Raw genomic sequence first — 22,019 nt, 5'->3', positions numbered from 1 at the left:
GGATGTTGAGCACTTCCTTAGATGTTTCTTAGCCATTTGATATTCCTCGATTGAGAACTTTTTGTTTAACTCTGTACCCCATTTTTAATAGGGTTGTTTGATTCTCTGGTATCTTGCTTTTTGAGTTCTCTATATATCTCGGATATTAGGCCTCTATCTGATGTGGAGTAGGTAAATATCTTTTCTCACTCTGTTGGCTGCCGTTTTGTTTTCATGATAGTGTCTTTGCAGCTTCTGGCTCTTTAAAAATCAGGCTGCTGTGAACTTAGTGGAGCATGTGTCCTATTACAGGTTTAAGTATCTTTTTGGGTATATGCACAGGATAAACCCTTAGCCACACTAACCAGAAGGCACAAAGACAGTTTCCACTTTAACAAAATCAGAAACGAAAAGGAAAACATAACAACAGAAACTGAGGACATTCCAAAATTTATCTGATCATACTACAAAAGCCAATACTTATCAATACTGAAATATCTGGATGAAATAGTCTAGTTTCTAGGCAGGTACTGGGTAATAAAGTTAAATCAGGATCAGTTAAACCATCTAAACAGTACCATAACCCCTAAAGATATGGAAGCAGTCATTAAACATCTCCTTACTAAAAGTATTTCTGGACCAGGCAGGTTTAGTGTGGAATTCTATATAACCTTCAAAGACCTAATACCAATACTATTTAACTATCTAAAAATAGAAACAGAAGGGAAAGGACCCAATATGTTCTTTGAAGCCACAATTATGCTTATACCTGAGTTTAGAAGTAACTTACATTGGGAGCCTTAAGAGCCTGTCTCACCTTAGGACACTGAATCTTGCAGGTCTTTATCTGCTATTGTGTTTCAATTTTGAGAATATTTATAATTACAACACCACAGTCATAAGTAAAGTAAACTATTATGTAGTACAAGTTTTTATTTACTGATTATTTTACAATACTTAAATATTTAGATTCCAAAATTATAGGAAATAAATCATCTCATTTAATCACATTGAGAGAAGAATATTAGAAAAAAAATAGACTTTAATATAAGTAGCACTTAAAATAATAATGAAATCACAACCAAATTTTGTAATCTTTTTTAAATCTTCAATTTTCCTTTCTATATAAAAGTGACATCATCCAAAATATTTGCCACCTTATATATGTTAGAAGACTATCTAACTTGTATAAAAAATTTATTAAGTACATATGTAAATAATTGTCTTAAAATGTAATTAATATTTTTTGACACATATATACAAATTATTTAGTAAAAATGATAAAACATAAAATCCTTGTTCTTTAACATACATATTGTCATTTTATCAAAAAAATTTTGTGTAAAAAATAGCATTAAATTATATAAGTATGTAAATTTATTGTAGTCAATTGTATTTGTTTCACAGTATATAGAAATATGTTATTATATATACTAATACTTAATTAAATATAGTTTATATATTATTTATATATTTCATATGAACATATATTTATATAATTTACATATTGTGCATAATTAATATACAACATAGTAATATATAAGAAACATTTATTTATTTTTATATATAATCATTTTATTTATATATTAAATATAATATATATTTATAACCTAATCTATATTAATAAATTATATATTATATTAACATATTATTAGATATGTTAATTTGTAAATTGTTATGGAATTACAACATATACCAACATATCTTTATAGTATGTAGATTTTTGCATTTCATTAAATTTCAATTACTAATGTTGAAAATGAGAATATTTATTTTATATTAATTACCTTCATTTTGCCATAAATATGTTAAATGACTTACTCTTTGCAACATCATCTATTAATATCCAAATATATGTCTGAATTTAAAATTTATATCAGTTTTTCATATACTCTAATAGAAAGTTTTAAATATATATTTCTGATTTTTTTTGTAATCACCTGTTTTAATTTTTTTTCTCAACATCAAAATATTTTATTTTAGTACATCCAATGGCTATTACGTTACAATTACTTTTTTTTTTTGATTATCACTGACTTGTTCTATTGATATTTACCTTCTCAAAAATTATTAGAGTTTTTTTAACAACTTTATTTTACAAAACAAAGATAAATGTACAGATTTTAAGCATTTTTTTGCATAAAATTATACAATACATTTTTGTCAGTACTTGTTTTTATATTTTTTTAAAGGTTTGATAGTGTGATAAAGATCCCACCAGTAACAATGAGCATAAAGTACATGTAAAACAAGATGCAACCTGGAAATAGTCATATTTTTGATTTTTACTTCACTATACACCAACTATATTTTCTGATTTGAACTTGATTTTCTATGAGCTCCTCACACTCTCAATGCCTGTTATTTTTTATGAAATCTAGACTTAACTGATTCTATTCATCATTTAACATTTGCTTATGTATTCACTTTTTGTTCACCCTGAAAGCTGATGTTATCATGTGTCTACTTGCTCAATACATGAACATTTTAAGTAATAAATATGTAATACTTGTTTGTTGTTTTATAATTACAGGTTTTCGTGCTTTGAATGAGAGTGTCCTTTATAGGTTCATGAATACAGACATTCACTTCATCCTAATTCCTAAAGTTGTTTGGAAAGGCTTAACTACTTTTATGCTGGTAGGCTTTGAGAGTTAAAAGCTTGCATTTCTGGCTTGTAATCTCTCTCTTCTGTGTGTGTGTGTGTGTGTGTGTGTGTGTGTGTGTGTGTTGGCCAATCATGATGAGAATTATGAGCTTAGTGCTTTTTTCTGCTACCAACCCTTTCTGGTGTGATGGTCATGTTTTTCTTCTGGAACTACAAGCATACAACCTATCATATCTCTTTGTCATGGTGTTTAGTCACAGCTACAGAAAGGTAACCCACACACTGAGTAATGTGAGCAGGAATACTTTAACACCATTAGCTTTAAAAAGGGTCTGTCCATTAAAGGAAAATACAGCCTAAGAAAAATCTTGTCTAAATAAACTTTAAGTAGTTGAACTAAGATTCAGATGAGTGTTAAAACTGTTTAGGACCTTGACATAAAAGAGACAGGAAACAACTTCCCAGTTACAAAATGAACAGGTTCAAAGAATAGGAAGAAATTAAGTAAGTAGGTCCATTCTGTTCCCGAAAAGGAGAGAACAAGATTAGCTGTGCAATGTGGCTGGTTTTCATTAACCACACCCAGGACAGAATTATTTCTGATCTTTTTTAACACTGAAAGAAAATCAAATTTGATTTAATCAAAGCCGAAAGCTCACAACCAGTCTTATATGAATCAAGACATTTATATGTCTGCAGAGTACGAAAATACAAGCAAACGTGTAAAGTTGGTCTTTATAGAAATAATACATTTTAATGACCACTTGCATGGTGGTTAGATACAGAGATGTGGAGTGATCTGGGAACTTTAATCAGCTCCATGAGAAGCTGGGAAGGTTTTCTGAACTTTATATAAGGAAGAAATTCTGGTTAAAAAGGGTCTCTAATTAGAGTACATTTAGACATTTCAGGAAAAAAGAAACTAGAGGAAAAGTCATAAAGGAAAAAATTCAAAATAAAATATTTGGAAATTGTCACTGCATATCAGGTAAATGTGTTTTGGTCTACATGAAATGAATGGTACTTGTAGAACCCAAAGTAAAAAGATCAAATGTGTTACATCAGTGAAGAATAGGTGGAGAATGGTCTCCCATTTTATCAAAATGTTAGCTGAAAAATATGGTCCACCTGAAAATTAAAGCTACATGTTTAAGGAGTTATGAAAGAATTCTAATAGAATGATGTCAATAGATGATTGTTATATTTTCTACAATTTGTTATATTTTCTAACCTCTGTAACAATTACATTGTTCTGATGAGTAAGATCATTAGTCTAATAACTATAATTAGGTATAATTATGCAAAATGGGATTATATTTTAATATGTTCTCTATTTACAGTTCTCAATAGATCTCATTAATAGTGTTTATGAACAAACTATTTATCTTTATCCTTAGACTATCTCTAAGGTCTTTGCAGCAAGACCCCAGAATGATCATGAATTCTTGATACATTTAGAATTAAAGTCTATCTCCTGACAATGATAATGATTTGTAGCACACTTTTTCAATAACAGTTTTTTTAAAAATTCAAAGGCATATATTCATATTGTATTAATTTTATATGGAAGGAAGTACATAAACAATGTAGAAAAATGTAAATGAATAATATAAATAATAACAATAAAGCAATGTTTGACTATGTCATACTAAAGAACATACAAAGTGATTTATTTCCCATTTCATATTACAAATTTTCTATATTATTATACGATTTTAAACAATATAATGAAATGTTGGACTATATCATACTTAAGAACTCAAAGATAGATGAATTTACTTCAATTTTGTATTATACATTCTATATTATATTTAACTTCTGTTAAGAGACTAGAATTATTTTCACAGTAAATTACCTTAAAGAAACACAATAAAAAACTATTGAGATCACAATAAAAACTAAGTGAAAGATGTCTGTTAAAATTATATAATTAGTTTACATTAAATTGAACATAAAAGTCTAATCTTTTAAAATTTCTAATGGGTAGTTTGTTATGTGACAAAAATAAATTATTCTAATCATTGTAAATAGCATTTTAATCTTTGCAGCTATGAATCAACATGTTCTGAGATTTATTAAATACTTTCTTAAGAATAAATTCTAAAGTATTACTTTGAAATATGTATGGCTACATTATGTGCTTATTGCCCATGTTTATGTTATGTATGTATCTAAATAACCAAAAAGACTGACAAAATAAACCTTGGAAACACTCGGGATGAGGATGTAGGGAAGGTTGAGGGTATATATTAAATATATTAATTAAAAGGCATCCATGAGCATGTCCAGTCTGCCAATTTGCATTATTTATCTAGTCACTATTCATTTTCTATTTGGAATAATATTTTACATATTTATATATTTAAATATATATACTTATAAAATTAGAAAGGAAATTATTTATATAATTTTAGTCAAAAGCAACAAATAAAACTATAGTTTATTTTTACCCATGTGATTGAGTTATTTACATTTAGAAAGTTCTAAAGCAAATATAAAAGTTAGCATGCTTCAAAATATTCTCATGGTATGTTTATAAATAATAGGAGTTGTCTATAATATGTTTAATATGAAGTATTTTTCAAGAAAATTAGAAAAAACACATTGTAAAGCAACTTGAATCACTTGAATTACCCATTAAAATGTAATTATTGACAAAAAATGCACACACATATGTAAATGAAAATCTTATTGACAACTGCTAATGTGAAATTACAAGTATAAATTTTAAAATTATTTTTATGTGGTAAAATAATTAGAATGCAGGTTTATGGCATCCAAATGTGACTTTATTAAGTTTTTCTATGGGTACAACTTAGATTTCAATAAATAAATTATGAGTCTTCATCATAGTAACAATTAAAATATTACAAATTGCCATATATTGCATTTAAAATTTTATTCATGAAAGTTTAAAAATATTAACATATTCAATTTTACATTATTAGAAATTAAAGTATATATATATATATTACATATATATATATATATATTATATATTATATATATATATATATATGGGAAAGTATATTTATAAACTTTATTTATATATTTACTTCTAAAGAGCTTCATGAAGGCAAAAATAACTGAATGATTGGTAGTAATATATATGTTGAAAGTAAGATGTGAAATAATAGTTCTTTGAAAACTTAACTCTAAGCATGAGGTAGTCATACTAATTGATAGTTGGTATAAGTAGGAGAATACTCTCTAGTTTAACCAAACAGAATGGTAGTACATGTCAGTAGGTTTGAGTCAGAAAGTCTCTAAGGTTTCTTACTTTCATTAATCATACAATTGTCTAATTGGTGAAAAAAATAAAGAATAATATAATGAACATAACTACAAATTTTAAAGCATTTTTGCAGAAAAGTATATGAATGCCTTTTTCTCAGTACTTGATTATTTTTAAAGGTTTGATAGTATGCCTTAAAATCTTACTACTTACAATGAGATTAAATAAAACAAGGTGTAACTTGGAAAAAGTCAAAGTTTTCTTTGTGTGTAAAGATTAAAGAAAATGATATTTCATTTTTTGGCCTTTATTTTTCTTTAACCCCATATAGTCTGTAAGTTGCTTCTGGGGTGTTCCAAGCTTTCTGGGGTTATTATTTAATTATCAGTGACTGCATATAATGTATCTTCTTTTGTGACTGGGTTACCTCACTTTGAATTATATTCTCTAGATAAATCCATATTCTTTTTTTTCAAATGCTTATATTTTATTTTTGGTTTTTTTTTGTTTTTTTAACAACTATATTTTACAAAACAAAGATAAATGTACAGATCTTAAGCATTATTTGCATAAAATTACACAATTCATTTTTGTCAGGACTTTTTTTTCAGATTTTAAAATAATTTATACATAAAACTGTATGAATATATATTTTAGTCAGTACTTGATTTTTTTTAAAGGTTTGATAGTATGCATTGAAAACTTAATAGTTACAATGAGCATAAAGTACATGTAAAACAAAATGTAACATGGAAATAGTCAAAGTTTTCTTGTTGTATAGAGATTTTTTTGTTTTGTTTTGTTTTGTTTTCTTTATTTCTTGGACTTCCTACAATCTGTGAGTTGTTTCTGGGGCAATGCGAGATTCGGGGGTTAGCATCCCACTATCAGTGACTGCATATTATGTCTGTTCTTTTGTGACTGGGTTATCTCACTCAGGATGATATTCTCTAGATGAAGCCATTTTCTTAAGAATTTGGTCAAGTCATTGTTTCTGGTGGCAGAGTAGTATTCCATTGTGTAAATGTACCACAATTTTTGTATCCATTCATCTTCTGAAGGGCGTCTGGGTTCTTTCCAGCTTCTGGCTATTATAAATAGAGCTGCTATGAAGATTGTGGTGCATATATCTTTGTTGTGTACTAAGGTGTCTCTGGGGTATAAGCCCAGAAGTGGAATAGCTGGGTCTTCAGGTAGTACTATGTCCAATTTTCTGAGGAACCGCCAGACTGATTTCCAGAGTGGTTGTATTAGTTTGCCACCCCACCAACAGTGGAGTTGGGTTCCCCTTTCTCAAAAACCTAACCAGCATCTGTTGTCTGAGTTTTTGAACTTCACCAATCTGACTGGTGTGAGGTGGAAACTCAGGGTTGTTTTGATTTGCACTTCCCTGATGGTTAAGGATGTTGAGCACTTCCTTAGATGCTTCTGAGCCACTCGATATTCCTCAATTGAGAACGTTTTGTTTAGCTCTGTACCCTATTTTTTAATAGGATTGTTTGATTCTCTGGTGTCTAACTTATTGAGTTCTTTGTATTCCTTGGATATTAGACCTCTATCATACGTAGGGTTGAGAAAGATCTTTTCCCATTCTGTTGGCTGCCGTATTTTTCTTGACAGTATCCTTAGCCTTACTGAAACTTTGCAATCTCATTAAGTCCCATTTTTCCATATATGACCTTAGAGCACAAGCCATTGGTGTTCTGATCAGGAAATTTTCTGCTGTTCCTATGTGTTCTAAGGTTTTTCCTACTTTCTTGTCTAATAGTTTCAGTGTACCTGGATTAATGTGGAGATCTTTGATCCACTTGCACTTGAGCTTTGTACAAGGAGATAAGAAAGGGTCTATTTTCATTCATGGAATGCATGCTGAATTCCAGTTGGACCAACATCATTTATTGAATAGGCTGTCCTTTTTCCATCGAATGTTTACAACTCTCTTCTCAAAAATCAAGTGACCATATATTGAGGGCTCATTTCTCTATCTTATATTCTATTCCATTGATCTAAGTGCCTATCTCTATACCAGTACTATGCACTGTTTAGCACAAATGCCTTGTAATATAGCTTGAGATCAGGGATAGTGATTCCCACAGATGTTTTCTTGTTGTTGAGGATGGATTTTGCTATTCAAGGTCTTTTGTTATTTCAGATGTTCCACATTGTTCTTTCCAACTCTATAAAGAACTGGGTTGGTATTTTGATGGGGATTGCATTGATTCTGTAGATTGCTTTTGGTACAATGGCCCTTTTTACAATGTTGATCCTTCCAATCCATAAGCATGGGGGATCTTTCCATTTCTGAGATCTTTCTCAATATCCCTCTTTAGAGATTTAAAGTTCTTGTCATACAGGTCCTTCACTTGCTTAGTTAGAGTCACACCAAGGTCTTTCATATTGTTTGTGACTATTGTGAAGGGTATATATTCCCTAATTTCTTTCTCCATATGTTTGTCATTTGAGTAGAGGAAGTCTACTGATTTGTTTGAATTGATTTTATATCCAGCCAGTTGATGAACTTTATTATCGTTGTAGAAGTTTTCTGTTCGAATTTTTAGGGTCACTTATGTACACTATCATGCCATCTGCAGGCAGAGATATCTTTATTTCTTTCTTTCCAATTTGTATCCCTTTGATTTTCTTTCGCTGTCTAATTTCTCAAACCAGGACTTCCAATACTATATTGAATAGGTAGGGGGAGAGTGGGCAGCCTTTTCTAATCCCTGATTTTATTGGGATTGCTTCAAGTTTCCCATCGTTAAGTGTGATGTTGGCTATTGGTTTGCTGTATATTGGTTTTATTATGTTTAGTTATGGGTCTTAAATTTCTGTTCTTCCCAAGACTTTTAGCATGCAGCGGTGTTGAATTTTGTCAATGTCTTTTTCAGCAACTAGGGTGATGATCATGTTTTTTTTTTTTTTTTTTTTTTTTTCTTTAAGTTGTTTATATGGTGGATTACATAGATGGATTTCTGTATATTAAAACATCCTTGCATCATAGGGATGAAGCCTACCTGGTCATAGTAAATGATCTTTTTGATGTGTTCTTGGTTTGGTTTGCAAGAATTTTGTTGAGTAATTTTGCATCAATGTTCATAAGTGAGATTGGTCTGAAGTCTCTTTCCTTATTTGGTCTTTGTGTGGTATAGGAACGAGAGTTATTATGGCCACAAAATATGACTTAGACAGTGTTTCATCAGACTCTATTTTGTGGAATAGTTTTGAGAGTATTGGTATTAGATAGGCAATAAATTTCTGATAGAATTCTGCACTGAACCTAGCTGGATCTAGGATTTGGTTGGTTCAGAAGCTTTTTATGACTACTTCTGTTTCTTTAGGTGTTATGGGATTATTTATATGGTTTACCTGGTTCTAGTTTAAATTTAGTATCTGATATCTGTCTAGGAATTCATCCATTTCCTCCAGGTTTTCCAGCCTTGTTGAGTATAGGCTTTTGTAGTAGAATCTGATGATTTCTTGAATTTCCTCAGTTTCAGTTTTTTTTTTTTTTGAATTTTATTTCTGATTTTGTTAATTTGGATATTCTCACTTTGCTTTCTAGTTAGTTTGGCTAAGGTTTATCTGTCTTGTTAATTTTCTCAAAGAACCAGCTCTTGGTTTTGTTGATTCTTTGAATGATTCTTTTTTGTTTCTTTTGGGTCAATTTCTGCTCTGAGTTTGATTTTTTCTTGCCATGTACTCCTCTTGGGTGTATCTGCTTCCTTTTGTTTTACAGCTTTCAACTGTGCTGTTAAGTTGCTAGTGTATGCTTTCTCCAGTTTCTTTATGGAAGCACTCAGAGAAATGAGTCTTCATCTCAGTCCTGCTTTAATTGTGTCCCATACATTTGGGTATGTCATGTTTTCATTTTCATTGAATTCTAGAAAATCCTTAATTTCTTCCTTTATTTCTTCTTTGACCATACTATCATTTAATAGTGCATTGTTTAATTTCCATGTTATTTTGTCTTTGTTGTTATTAAAGACCAGCCTTCGACCATGGTGATCTGACAGGATGCATAGGAGTATTTCAGTCTTCTTATATCTATTGAGGCTTGTTTTGTGACTGATTATATTGTCAATTTTGGAGAAGGTGCTTTGAGGTGCTGAGAAGAAGGTGTATTCTTTTGTTTTAGGATGGTATGTTGTGTAGATATTTATTAATACCAATTGCTTCATAACGTCTGCTAGTTTCACTGTGTTCTTTTTCTTTCTCTGCTTCCATGATCTGTCCATTAGTTGTTGATGTCTCCCACTATTATTTTGTGGGGTACGATGTATTTTTTGAGCTTTCGTAGCGTTTCTTTTATGAATATGGGTGCTCTTGTATTTTGAACATTTATGTTAATTACTGAGAGTTCCTCCTGACAAATTTTCCCTGTAATGTGTAGAAAGTGTCCTTCCTTATCATTTTTGATAACTTTTGGTTGATAATCTACTTCCTGCAATATTAGAATGACCACTCCAGCTTGCTACTTGGTGCTGTTTGCTTTTTGTTTCCCAACCTTTTACTCTGAGATAGTGTCTGTCTTTGTCTCTGAGATGGGTTTTCTCTATGCAGCAAAATGCTGGGTTTTGATTTTGTATCCAGTCTGATAGCCCATATATTTTTATTGGGTAATTGAGTCCATTTATCTTAAGAGATATTGAGTAATAGTGGTTGCTGTTTCATGTTATTTTTGCTTTTAGAGGTAGAATTGTGCCTGTGTTTCTTCTTTTGGTTTTCTTGCTTAGGTATTTTATTGTTTTTACTAGGATGCAGTTCCCCTCATTGTCTTGGGTTTTCCACCTACAATTTTGTAGTGCTAGGTTTGTGGTCAGATATTATGTAAATCTAGTTTTGTTCTGGAGTATCTTGGTCTCTCCATCCATGGTGATTGAGAGTTTTGCTGGGTATTGCAGTTTGGCATGACATCTGTGTTCTCTTAGGACTTGCATGATATCTGTCTAGGATCTTCTAACTTTAATAGTCTCTGTTCAGAAGTCTGGTGTGATTCCGGTTGGTCTGCCTTTTTATGTTACATGATATTTTTCCCTTACTGCTTTTAGTATTCTTTCTTTGATTTGGGCACTTGGCGTTTTGAATATTATGTGTTAGGAGGATCTTCTTTTCTGGTCCTCTCTATTTGGGGATCTGTAGGCTTCTTTTAGGCTCATGGTCATCTCATTTTTAAGGGTAGGGTAATTTTCTTCTAAGCTTTTATTGAAGATATTTACTGTGCCTCTTAGTTGATATTCTTCACCCTCTTCTATTTCTATCATCCTTAGGTTTCATCTGTTCATTGTGTTCTGGATCTCCTGGATATTTTGGGATAGGAACTTTTTGGCTTTTCCTTCTTCTCTGACTGACCCGCCATAGTGCTTGGATTTGGTAACTGCATATGTGGATCCTGATGTAAGGTGGCTTCTGAGTGATCTATTCTTCAATTCCTGTTCCTCTAATTGATATTGCATTATTCCATGACAGGTTTGTTCTGTTTTCTAAGAAGGGCTTGGAATCCCCGCTTTGGCCTTCCTTCTTTTTGAGTTAATATTGACAGTAAATTGTTTCTTGGGTATATTGTATTCCAAGCTTTCTGGTGCTAGTATCTTCTTATCAGTGAGTGCATACCATGTGTGTTCTTTTGTGACTGTGTTTTCTAAGCAGGATGATAGTTTCTAGTTCCGTCCATTTTCCTATGAATTTCATGAAGTCATTGTTTATAGTAGCTGAGTAGTACTCCATTGTGTAAATTTACCATATTTTCTGTATCCATCAACATTTTCTTATAGGATAACAAGGGAATGAATGCCTAAACTAAGCCATTAAATTCATGAAATCTTTAATTTCCCTTGAGTGCTAAAGAATATTTAACCATGTCTTTCCTGGGATAATAAATATAAGAGCTACATAATGTGGAATATTTCTAAAGCACAACTCTAAATAATGTTTGGAAGTTATACAGTATCCAACAAATCTGTTTGTGCAGATATGTTAAAGAAAAAATGTTACAGTTTTATCTCTTGAATACTATTTATTTTGAGCATGAATAAGAAATTTGAGCAACCTAATAAATAGTGTCTATGTATTTTCTTTAAACTCTCAGAGAAATTATTATTAAAGCAAAACAGCTCTATACATCTGTAATAAACACAAGTTATATTGTTTAGAATTTCTCTTTTTGAAAGTGAATGATTGATAGAAATATTTTCATTTTTTCCTCTATAGTCTTATCTTTCAGTAAAGAGTTGGGTTGAATTTGCAAAGACACAGAATCTTATTTTATTACATTATAATTAATGGTGATGATTATAATGATGATGATGATGGTGGTGGTGGTGGTGATGATGATGATCGAAAAAATAGAGGTAAAGAGAGAGAAATGGTCATAACAGAGATTATTTCAAAAAAGTAATGAAAATCTCAGAAAAACATCAGTTGGTAAAGTGTTTGGCATGCAAACATAGGGCTTATGTTCAAATTTGCAGAACTTATGAAAATTTTGGTTGGTGGAGGAACACATCTGAAACCCCAGGGCTAGGCCAGTGGGTGGTACACAAACAGAAGGGAATCAGGAAATTGCTATGGGATTTCCTTGAACGGAGGGGAAAAGAAAGCAATCAATATAAAGAACTAAACTCTGAGAGCTGGGAAATTGGTCTTCTCCAGGTGAGAATCCCTTTGATTATCTAGTACCTGGTGGTCAGTTCTAAATTCATATCCAGGGCTGAATGGATTTAGAAGGTTGTATTTATACATTGATTTGTTGTAAATGTAACACGAATTGATAAAGAAGAAAGTGAAAATAGAAACAATCATTTAGAAATGGGGGTGATAGGATGCAGGAGAGTAAGACAGAAATGATATAAAAACACTTGAAAGAAGAGAAAAACAAACTTTATGCACTTATATATTCTTTAAAACACTCCCTCTTTTTGTTCTTCATTTTTGTCTTAGAAGGCACTCTCTCCCTAGCTACAAATCAAGGAAATCTGTCAACTATGTGGCTTTTTCCTTCAATTTTTATTTTCTGAATTTCTTTCTTGTTTGTTGAACATTTTTTTGATGCAATTTCTTTCTAGTACAATTAACTTTCACAAACAGGCACTTTAAAAGTCAATCTTAAATTTTTGAATAAAATAAATTCCAAGTTCTACTAGGCAACCCTGTGAAGGAAAGAAAACCCTGATCATTGCTTCTCCATGATACTAACAAACACTGATAGTCATTCCCTAGATGTACTTCCCTAGAGATTGAGCAGGATGGCTCCCAGCAAGCCTTCCTAATATGCGAAAATCCTATCATTTCATAAATAATGTTCCCAGAAGTAATTGAAATTTTCTGAATAGTTCATTTAACAAATAAATATAAATGGAATATTTTTCTTATTTTTATTTTTAAATAGTTGCAAACAGGAACAAAATGGACTTTATGATCTTTTAAAATAGTAAAGGGATTCTCTTGGGGTATGGATATGGGAAGTTGACTTCCATATATAAAATTTCAAAGAATAAAATAAAATATTGTGACTTAACCAAATTCTTAAGAAAATGGTTGCATCTACAGAATATCATCCTGAGTGAGATAATCCAGTCACAAAAGCACAGACATAATATGCAGTCACTGATAGTGGGATGCTAACCCCAGAGGCTTGGACTGCCCCAGAAACAACTCACAGACTGTGTGAAGTTCAAGAAAAACAAATTATGCTCAATCCATACACACTAAGAAAATGTTGACTAATTCTGGGTTACATCCTGTTTTACATGTACCTTCTGCTCATTGTAACTAGTAAAACCTTAATGCAGAGTATCAAACCTTTAAAAAAAATACTTAAAAATTTGTACATTTATCTTTGTTTTTTTAAAATAAAGTTCTTCAATAAAAATAAATAAAATATTTTTATATCATATCTACTTTAAATTTTAGTTATGACATTCTATTATGTAAAATATGTAGAATAAAAGACATATGCTGAACAAAATAAGCCCCATGAATTTTTTTTCTTACCTCCAAAATTTTACTTCATTAACTGCTTACATATCTAAATGTTACCTAAAATTAATATGTGTTTTGTGATTGTTATCTTCAGCAATGGAGAGTAACTTATAAGCTTAACAACACCCTAAGGTTATTATTGATTTTCCTCTGACTGCATTTGACTAAAACTTTATTGGACTTAACACAGTCCCAGTACTGAAGCTTTGATTGGTGACAATTTATTAGAAAACCTTTAATATATTTTAGAATGTTTACACTACATTAATTTTTATACAATCTCTCAGATGCCACTCAATTCTAGCTGGCTTTCCTCATATTTCTTCCTTCAACGCTATGTCCCTTCTTCATTATCTGAGTCATCTCATTCTCTTTTTGCCCTGACCCTACCCACAGTTCACCCACATAAACTATTGTAGTTTCCTTACCCAGGGAGTTTTATGTGACCACCCCTACCTGCTAGATCATTACTATATATCTAAATTCTCTGGATTTACAGATTATAGCTAAGGTGTATTTTATTTAACTGGTAATATTTTCTTAGAACTGAATTAATACCTTATTTAGGTTTCTAGTATGAGTTATTTTACCAAGAATGACTTTTGTCTAGTTCCATTCAATTACCTTCTCCTTCCATGACATTATTTTTTTCTAGTAGGTGAAGAATATCCCACTGTATAAATTTGCGACCTTTTCTTTATCCATTTTTCTATTGACCAACATCTAGGATATTTCTAATTCCTGGCTGTACTGAATAGTGCAGCAATGAATATGCCTGAACAAGTGTCCTTAGAGTAGAATGAAGTGTTATTTGGCTTTATGCCCAAGATAGTATAGCTAATCTTGAGGTAGATTGATTTCCAATGTTCTAAGGACCTGCCATATTAATTTCCACAGTGTCTGTCAGAGTTTGCAGTTCCACAAGCCATGGAAAAGATCTCCTGTTTTTTCACATCCTTGATCTTAAGCATTTTGACAGATGTGAGATGGAATATTAAAGTAGTTTTGACTCACATTTCCATAATGGCTAAGGATACTAAACATTTATTTGTTTCTCAATCATTTGACATTATGTAATGTAACTCAGACCTAAAAGAACATGCATGGTATATATTCACTAATAAGTGTATATTAGACAAAAAAGTACAGAATACCCAAGATACAATTCAGAGAACTCAAAAAAAGTTCACAAGTAAAGGGGCCCAAGTGAGGATGCCTTAATCTAACTTGGGAGGGACAAGAAAGCAGTCAGAAATCACAGGGTGGAGTAGTGGGGAAGAGTGAATAGGGGATCTGGGTGGGAGAAGGGAACAGGAAGAGGAAGAGGGGGAGATGATCAGGTATTGGGAGAACAGGAGTTAAGTCTTGAGGTACAGGAGAAAAAATAGACACAGGCAACCTTGGGAGAATTTGTAGAGTCTACCTACAGTAGAAAAACAGGGCATCAAGTGGAGGGGTGGAGTTGTCATCCCATAATCAGAAACTCTAAACCAAAACTGTTCCTGTCTAAAAAAACTATAGGGAGAAAAATGGAGAAGAGACTGGGGGAAAGAAGATTTGGTGGCCAGATCAAATGGTGATGCAGTAAGGGAAGGCTCTAAGACCTGACATTAGTACTGATGCTATGGTGTGCTTACTTATAAACAGGAACATAGCATGGGGGCTGCCTTCAGAGAGGCCCGACGAGCAGCTGAAAGAGTTGATTCAGATACTTATACAGAAACAATAGAAAACTATGACCCCTGTAGTTAAATGAGAAAACACTGGAAGAAGCTGAAGAGAAGGGTGACTCCTTAGAAAGACTAGCAGTTGCAACTACCCTGGACCCCAGAGATGTCTCCAACTCTGAACACCCAACCTCATAGCATAAATTAGCTGAGATGAAGTCCACAACACCTATACAACAGCGCACTGCCTGGTCTGGCCTCAGTGAAAAAATAGTCACCTAACCCTAAGAAACTTCAGGCTCCAGGGATTCGAGATGTCTGGTTCAGGTACAGATGGGGCTGTGGGTGGAGGTGGGAGATATCCTCTTGGAGATAGGGGAGGAGGTGTGAGATGAGAAAGAGCCAGAGACTATACCAGGAGGAAGATAATGACTAGACTTTTAAAAAGATATAATAATAATAATAATGATGATGATGATGATGAAAATAGAGAATTCTCTATTTAGACATGTACTCCCTTTTTAATGGATTACTTGATTTTTTGATAACTAGTCTCATGTATGTCTTGTATTTTGTAAGATAAAATTTTAGTAGGTGTATAGTTGGAAAAAAATAAAACATTCTCATTCTCTAGCTTGTCACTTTGTCCAAATAGCAATGTACTTTCATTTACGGTCTAGTTTAATGAGGTCCCATTTATTGATTGTTGGTCTTATTGCCTGTGCTAATGGAGCTCTGTTCAAAAAGTCTTTTCTTGCGTTTGTGAGTTCAAAGCTATTCTCCAGTTTCTCATCTACTACTTTTGGTGTATTTGGTGTCATGTCTTTGATCCATTTGGAGTTCAGTGTTTTGCAGTACAATGAGTATAGATTTTCTTACATTCACCCTTATATAGGTACACAGTCTGATCAGCACAATTTGTTGAACAGGTTGGGTTTTTTTTCAGTGTTTATTTCTGTCCTATATATACATAAAATCAAAAGTCCATTTTGTGTGGATCTAATTCTGGGTATTTAATTCTGTTGATCAACGTTTCTGGTTTTACATTACTACCACATTTCTTTTATTACTATAGGTTTGTAGTATATATTTAAATAGGGAATAAAGAAAACAGCAGTATTTCCTTTAATGTGCAGGATTGCTTTTTTCTCTACAGGTTTTTTTGAAATTTCATATGAAAGAAAATTGCCATTTCAAACTCTATGAAAATATGAGTTGGAATTTTAGTTGGGATGGCATTGGATCTGTAGATTGCCTTTGGTAGGATACCCATTGTGTATTCTTTTTAACAAATTTGTTACTACTGAGCAATTAAATTCTATTTTATAAAGATAAACAATTATAGATTGACTAGTTAAGTCCCAGGTCAGGTCAAAAAAATTTCCTAAGATTCTTGCCTAAATTTAATAAAAAAACTTAAGTGTATTTAGGGGATCCAGACTTCATCAATATTGTATATTATAAATATTCAACAGGTTTAGCCAACTCAGAAGTAGAGAGACTAGAGAGAGTTAATTCAATCCTTTGAAATATTTCAAATTTGTTCACTACTTTTTCTTCTTATCATTTGGGTCACTAACACTCAAATTACACCACAGAGTATTACATCATGATAAGAGTCCTCATGCATTATTTGTTGTCTAGATATAATATTTAATTACAATTACAAGTAAAGTTACTTTGAGGTCATAATTTTTAGAAAAACAATCATAAGTCTACCTGGAATTTATCCAGTAGCCAGAGCTCTGTGGCAATTTTCTACTTCTGTCATGTGACTTTTCTGTAAAGAGATTTTTTTTTAATGTTTTAAATCATTATTTTTGTAAGTGAGTCTTGTGTTTCCTTTTTTCAACTTGTGCTTTATTTATATGTTGGGTGGCTTATGTATTTGCATTTCAAATGTTATCCCCTTTCCAGATTCTTCCTCTTGCATCTCTCCTCCTTTTGTTTCTATGAGGATGCTCCCCCTTCCATCCACCTACTCCCATCTCAACATCTTGGCATTTCCCCTCACTGGGGATACAAGCCTGAACAAAACCAAGGGTTTCTTCTCCTATTGATGCCAGACAGCCATCCTCTCCTACATATGCAAATGAAGCCATGGGTCCCCCCTCTTCCATGTATGCTCTTTGGTTGGTGGTTAAGTCCCTGGGAGCTCTAGGGGGGTTGTTTAGTTGATATTGCTGTTCTTCTTATGAGGCTGCAAACCACTTCATCTCCTGCAGTCCTTTTTTAACTCCTCAATTGTGGTCCCTGCTCAGTCTGATGGTTGGCTACAAACATCTTAATCTGTTCCAGTAAGGCTCTGGCATAACCTCTCAGGAGACATCCATATCAAGCTTCTGTCAGCAGGCACTTTCTTGGCATCAGCAATAGTGACTGGGTTTGGTGGCTGTAGATGGGTTACATCCCTGATCCTGTGTTTTAGTCACATTTCTTCCTTACCTTTATGCTCTCAAGCCTTCACATAGATTGTTCTTTTTTCTTTTAAAACTGAGGTACTCTTATTTTTTATTGCTTGTTGTTGTGTACATACATGTATTTAGGTGTATAACATATTTTATATATACATATTTATATTTTATATAAATAGTTATATATTAGGTTATATTATATATATATATATATATATATATATATATATATATATATATATATATATACTAAAAACTAGGTATGACTTACTATAACCTATTGAGTTCATAAAGCCAGGACTCCCTACTTAGCCTTATACAAATATCTACAGGCAATAGAGTAATCCTGGAAGCATCAGGAGCTATTATTGCCTGGGAAAACCAAATCATTTTTTTATCCTGCCCCAGTATTCCCTGTACACCAATATACAAGTCACAATGTACAACTAAACATATTATATGTATGTACTTCTTTTTAGTAACTTTTAAAATGTATGTTGTGTAAGAATGTATAATATAAAAATGTATAATATAAAATGTATGGTAGTGTTTATAATGTGTAAAACATTAACTCGAGCTTCATAAATGCACTAATTTCTACAACTAAAATGATTTCCTTTAAGTATTGAAAGTTTTTATAATTATATGACTTCTATTGATTAAAAATTTTTTAATTGTACTTTATGCATAAGTGCACACTTTATACCAATGATGTAAAAAGTATATTATTCTATTGTAAAAAATCTGCTGTTCTGAAAATATGATTTATCCAGTTATTTAACAGAACCAGACAAATCTTCATTAAAAGTTGAATTTAGCACACATGTTTATTTATCAAAGAATTTCATTTATGATACCAAAGCATGTTACTTCATAATTTGTCATCAGTAAAGATATATTAGTTGTAAATGATGAGTTCATAACCTTCAATTATGCACATAAATAAATTCAGACAAGATAAAGTATTATCAATCTTAATGCACATTACAAACCTGAAAGATATATTACTACAATGAGAATAAATTATCTGGCTGAGAAATAATGGTATTAACCTTACTAAACTGTGTCTAGAAATGATGACTAAAGAAAGCAAGGATGAATGGCAGCCTCTTGCTTCCACAGTTATATCTCACACTTTACTTGAATTGAAAACAGTGTATAAGAGTTTGGATCATATCATCACTTTCAGTAAGAGGATCTTAATGGTCTCAAAGTATATCAATCTTCTTGTGTTGTTTACCTTATTACATTTGTCAGAATTATAGCACAAAGAACAAGTTAAGATAATAAAAGGAGCTGTTTTCTGTAGAACATAATTTACTACATTTACTACAGGCAGAAACAGAATCATCCAGTATACAAGAAGTCTTTGGAGTCCAGAAGAAGAATGAAAATATAAAAGTAGAATAAATTTAAAAATAATATGTAAACAAACACATTTGTTTTTGAAGAATTATTTTTTTAAACGACTTTATTTTACGAAACAAAGAAAAATGTACAAATTTTAAACATTTTTTGCTTAAAATTATACATTTTTGTCAGTACTGTTTTTTCAGACATTGAAATAATTTTTACATAAAACCATGTGAACATATTTTTTTAGTCAGTACTTGATATTTTTCAAGGGCTTGACAGTATGCATTGAAAATCTAATAGTTACAATAAGCGTAGAGTACATGCAAAACAAAACATAACATGGAAATAGTCAAAGTCTTCTTGTTTTGTAAATATATGTATATTTTTTTGTTTTCTTTATTTCTTGGACTTCATACAGTCTGTGAGTTGTTTCTGGGGGAGTACAAGCCTCTGGGATTAGCATCCCACATTCAGTGACTGCATATTATGTCTGTTCTTTTGTGACTGGGTTATCTAACTCAGGATGATATTCTCTAGATGCAGCCATTTTATTAAGAATTTGGTTAAGTCATTGTTTCTGGTGGCTGAGTAGTATTCCATTGTGTATATGTACCACAATTTTTGTATCCATTAATGTTCTGAAGGACATCTGGGTTCCTTCCAGCTTCTGACTAATATAAATAGAGCTGCTATGAACATTGTGGTGCATATATCTTTGTAGTGTGTTAAAGTGTGGCTGGGGTATATGCCCAGAAGTGGAATAGCTGAGTCTTCAGGTAGTACTATATCCAATTTTCTGAGGTATCACCAGACAGATTTCCAGAGTGGTTGTATTAGCTTGCAACCCCACCAACAGTGGAGAAGTGTTCCTCTTTCTCCACAGCCTCTCCAGCATCTGCTGTCATCTGAGTTTTGGATCTTGGCCAATCTGACAGGTGTGAGGTGGAATCTCAGGATTGTTTTGATTTGAATTTCCCTGATGGCTAAGGATGTCGAGCACTTCCTCAGGTGTTTCTCTGCCATTCGGTGTTCCTCAACTGAAAAGGTTTTGTTTAGTTCTGTACCCCATTTTTTAATAGGGTTATTTGATTCTCTGGTGTCTAGCTTTTTGAGTTCCTTGTACACCTTGGATATTAGACCTCTATCTGATGTGGAGTTGGTAAAGATCTTTTCCCATTCTGTTGGTTGCCGTTTTGTTTTCTTGACAATGTCTTTAGCCTTACAGAAACTTTGGAATCTCATTAAGTCCCATTTGTTAATCTTTGACCTTAGAGCTTGAGCCATTGGTGTTTTGTTCAGGAAATTTTTTTTGTACCTATGTGTTCTAAGGTTTTCCCTACTTTCTCATCTAATAGTTTCAGTGTATCTGGTTTAATGTGGAGACCTTTGATCCACTTACACTTGAGCTTTGTACAAGGAGATAAGAAGAGGTCTATTTTCATTCTTTTACATGCTGAGTGCCAGTTGGACCAGCACCATTTGTTGAATAGGCTGTCTTTTTTCCATTGAATGTTTACTGCTCCTTTGTCAAAAATCAGGTGACCATATACATGAGGGCTCATTTCTGGATCTTCTAGTCTATTCCATTGATCCACATGCCTATTTCTGTACCAGTCCCATGCAGTTTTCAGCACAATTGCCTTGTAATTTAGCTTGAGGTCAGGGATAGTGATTCCCCCAGATGTTTTCTTGTTGTTGAGGATGGATTTCGCTATTCTAGGTCTTTTTTTATTCCATATGAAAGTGCACATTGATCTTTCCAATTCCATGAAGAACTGGGTTGGAATTTTGATAGGGATTGCATTGAATTTATAGATTGCTTTTGGTAGGATGGCCATTTTTAAGATGTTGATTTTTCCAATCCATGAGCATGGGAGATCTTTCCATTTTCTGAGATCTTCCTCAATTTCTTTCTTTAGAAGTTTGAAGTTCTTGTCATACAGGTCCTTCACTTGCTTAGTTAGAGTCACACCAAGATATTTCATAGTTTTGTAACGATGGTGAAGGGTACGTTTTCCCTAATTTCTTTCTCCACATGTTTGTCCTTTGAGTACAGGAAGGCTACTGATTTGTTTGCGTTAATTTTGTATCCAGCCACTTTGCTGAACTTATTTATCAGCTGTAGGAGTTCTCTGGTGGAATTTTTGGGGTCACTCAAGTACACTATCATGTCATCGGCAAAGAGTGATGTATTTATCTCTTCCTTTCCGATTTGTATCCCCTTGATCTCCTTTTGCTGTCTAATTGCTCCAGCCAGGACTTCCAGTACTCTGTTGAATAGGTAGGGGGAGAGTGGGCAGCCTTGTCGAGTCCCTGATTTTAGTGGGATTGCTTCAAGTTTCTCGCCATTAAGTTTGATGTTGGCTGTTGGTTTGCTGTATATTGCTTTTATTATGTTTAAGTATGGGCCTTTGATTCCTGTTCTTTCCAGGACTTTTAACATGAAGGGGTGTTGGATTTTGTTGAATGTTTTCTCAGTGTCTAGTGAGATGACCATGTGATTTTGGTCTTTGAGTTTGTTAATATGGTGGATTACGTTGATGGATTTTCGTAGGTTAAACCATCCCTGCAACCCAGGGATGAAGCCTACTTGGTCATGATGAATGATCGTTTTGATGTGTTCTTGGATTCGGTTTGCATGGATTTTGTTGAGTATTTTTGCATCGATGTTCATAAGTGAGATTGGTCTGAAGTTCTCTTTCCTTGTAGGGTCTTTGTGTGGTTTAGGTACGAGGGTTATTGTAGCCTCAAAATATGAGTTGGGTAATATTCCATCTGATTCT

The sequence above is a fragment of the Micromys minutus genome, assembly GCF_963924665.1.
Source record: "Micromys minutus genome assembly, chromosome: 14".
Classification (NCBI taxonomy): Eukaryota; Metazoa; Chordata; class Mammalia; order Rodentia; family Muridae; genus Micromys; species Micromys minutus.
This window is presented reverse-complemented; position numbering follows the sequence as displayed.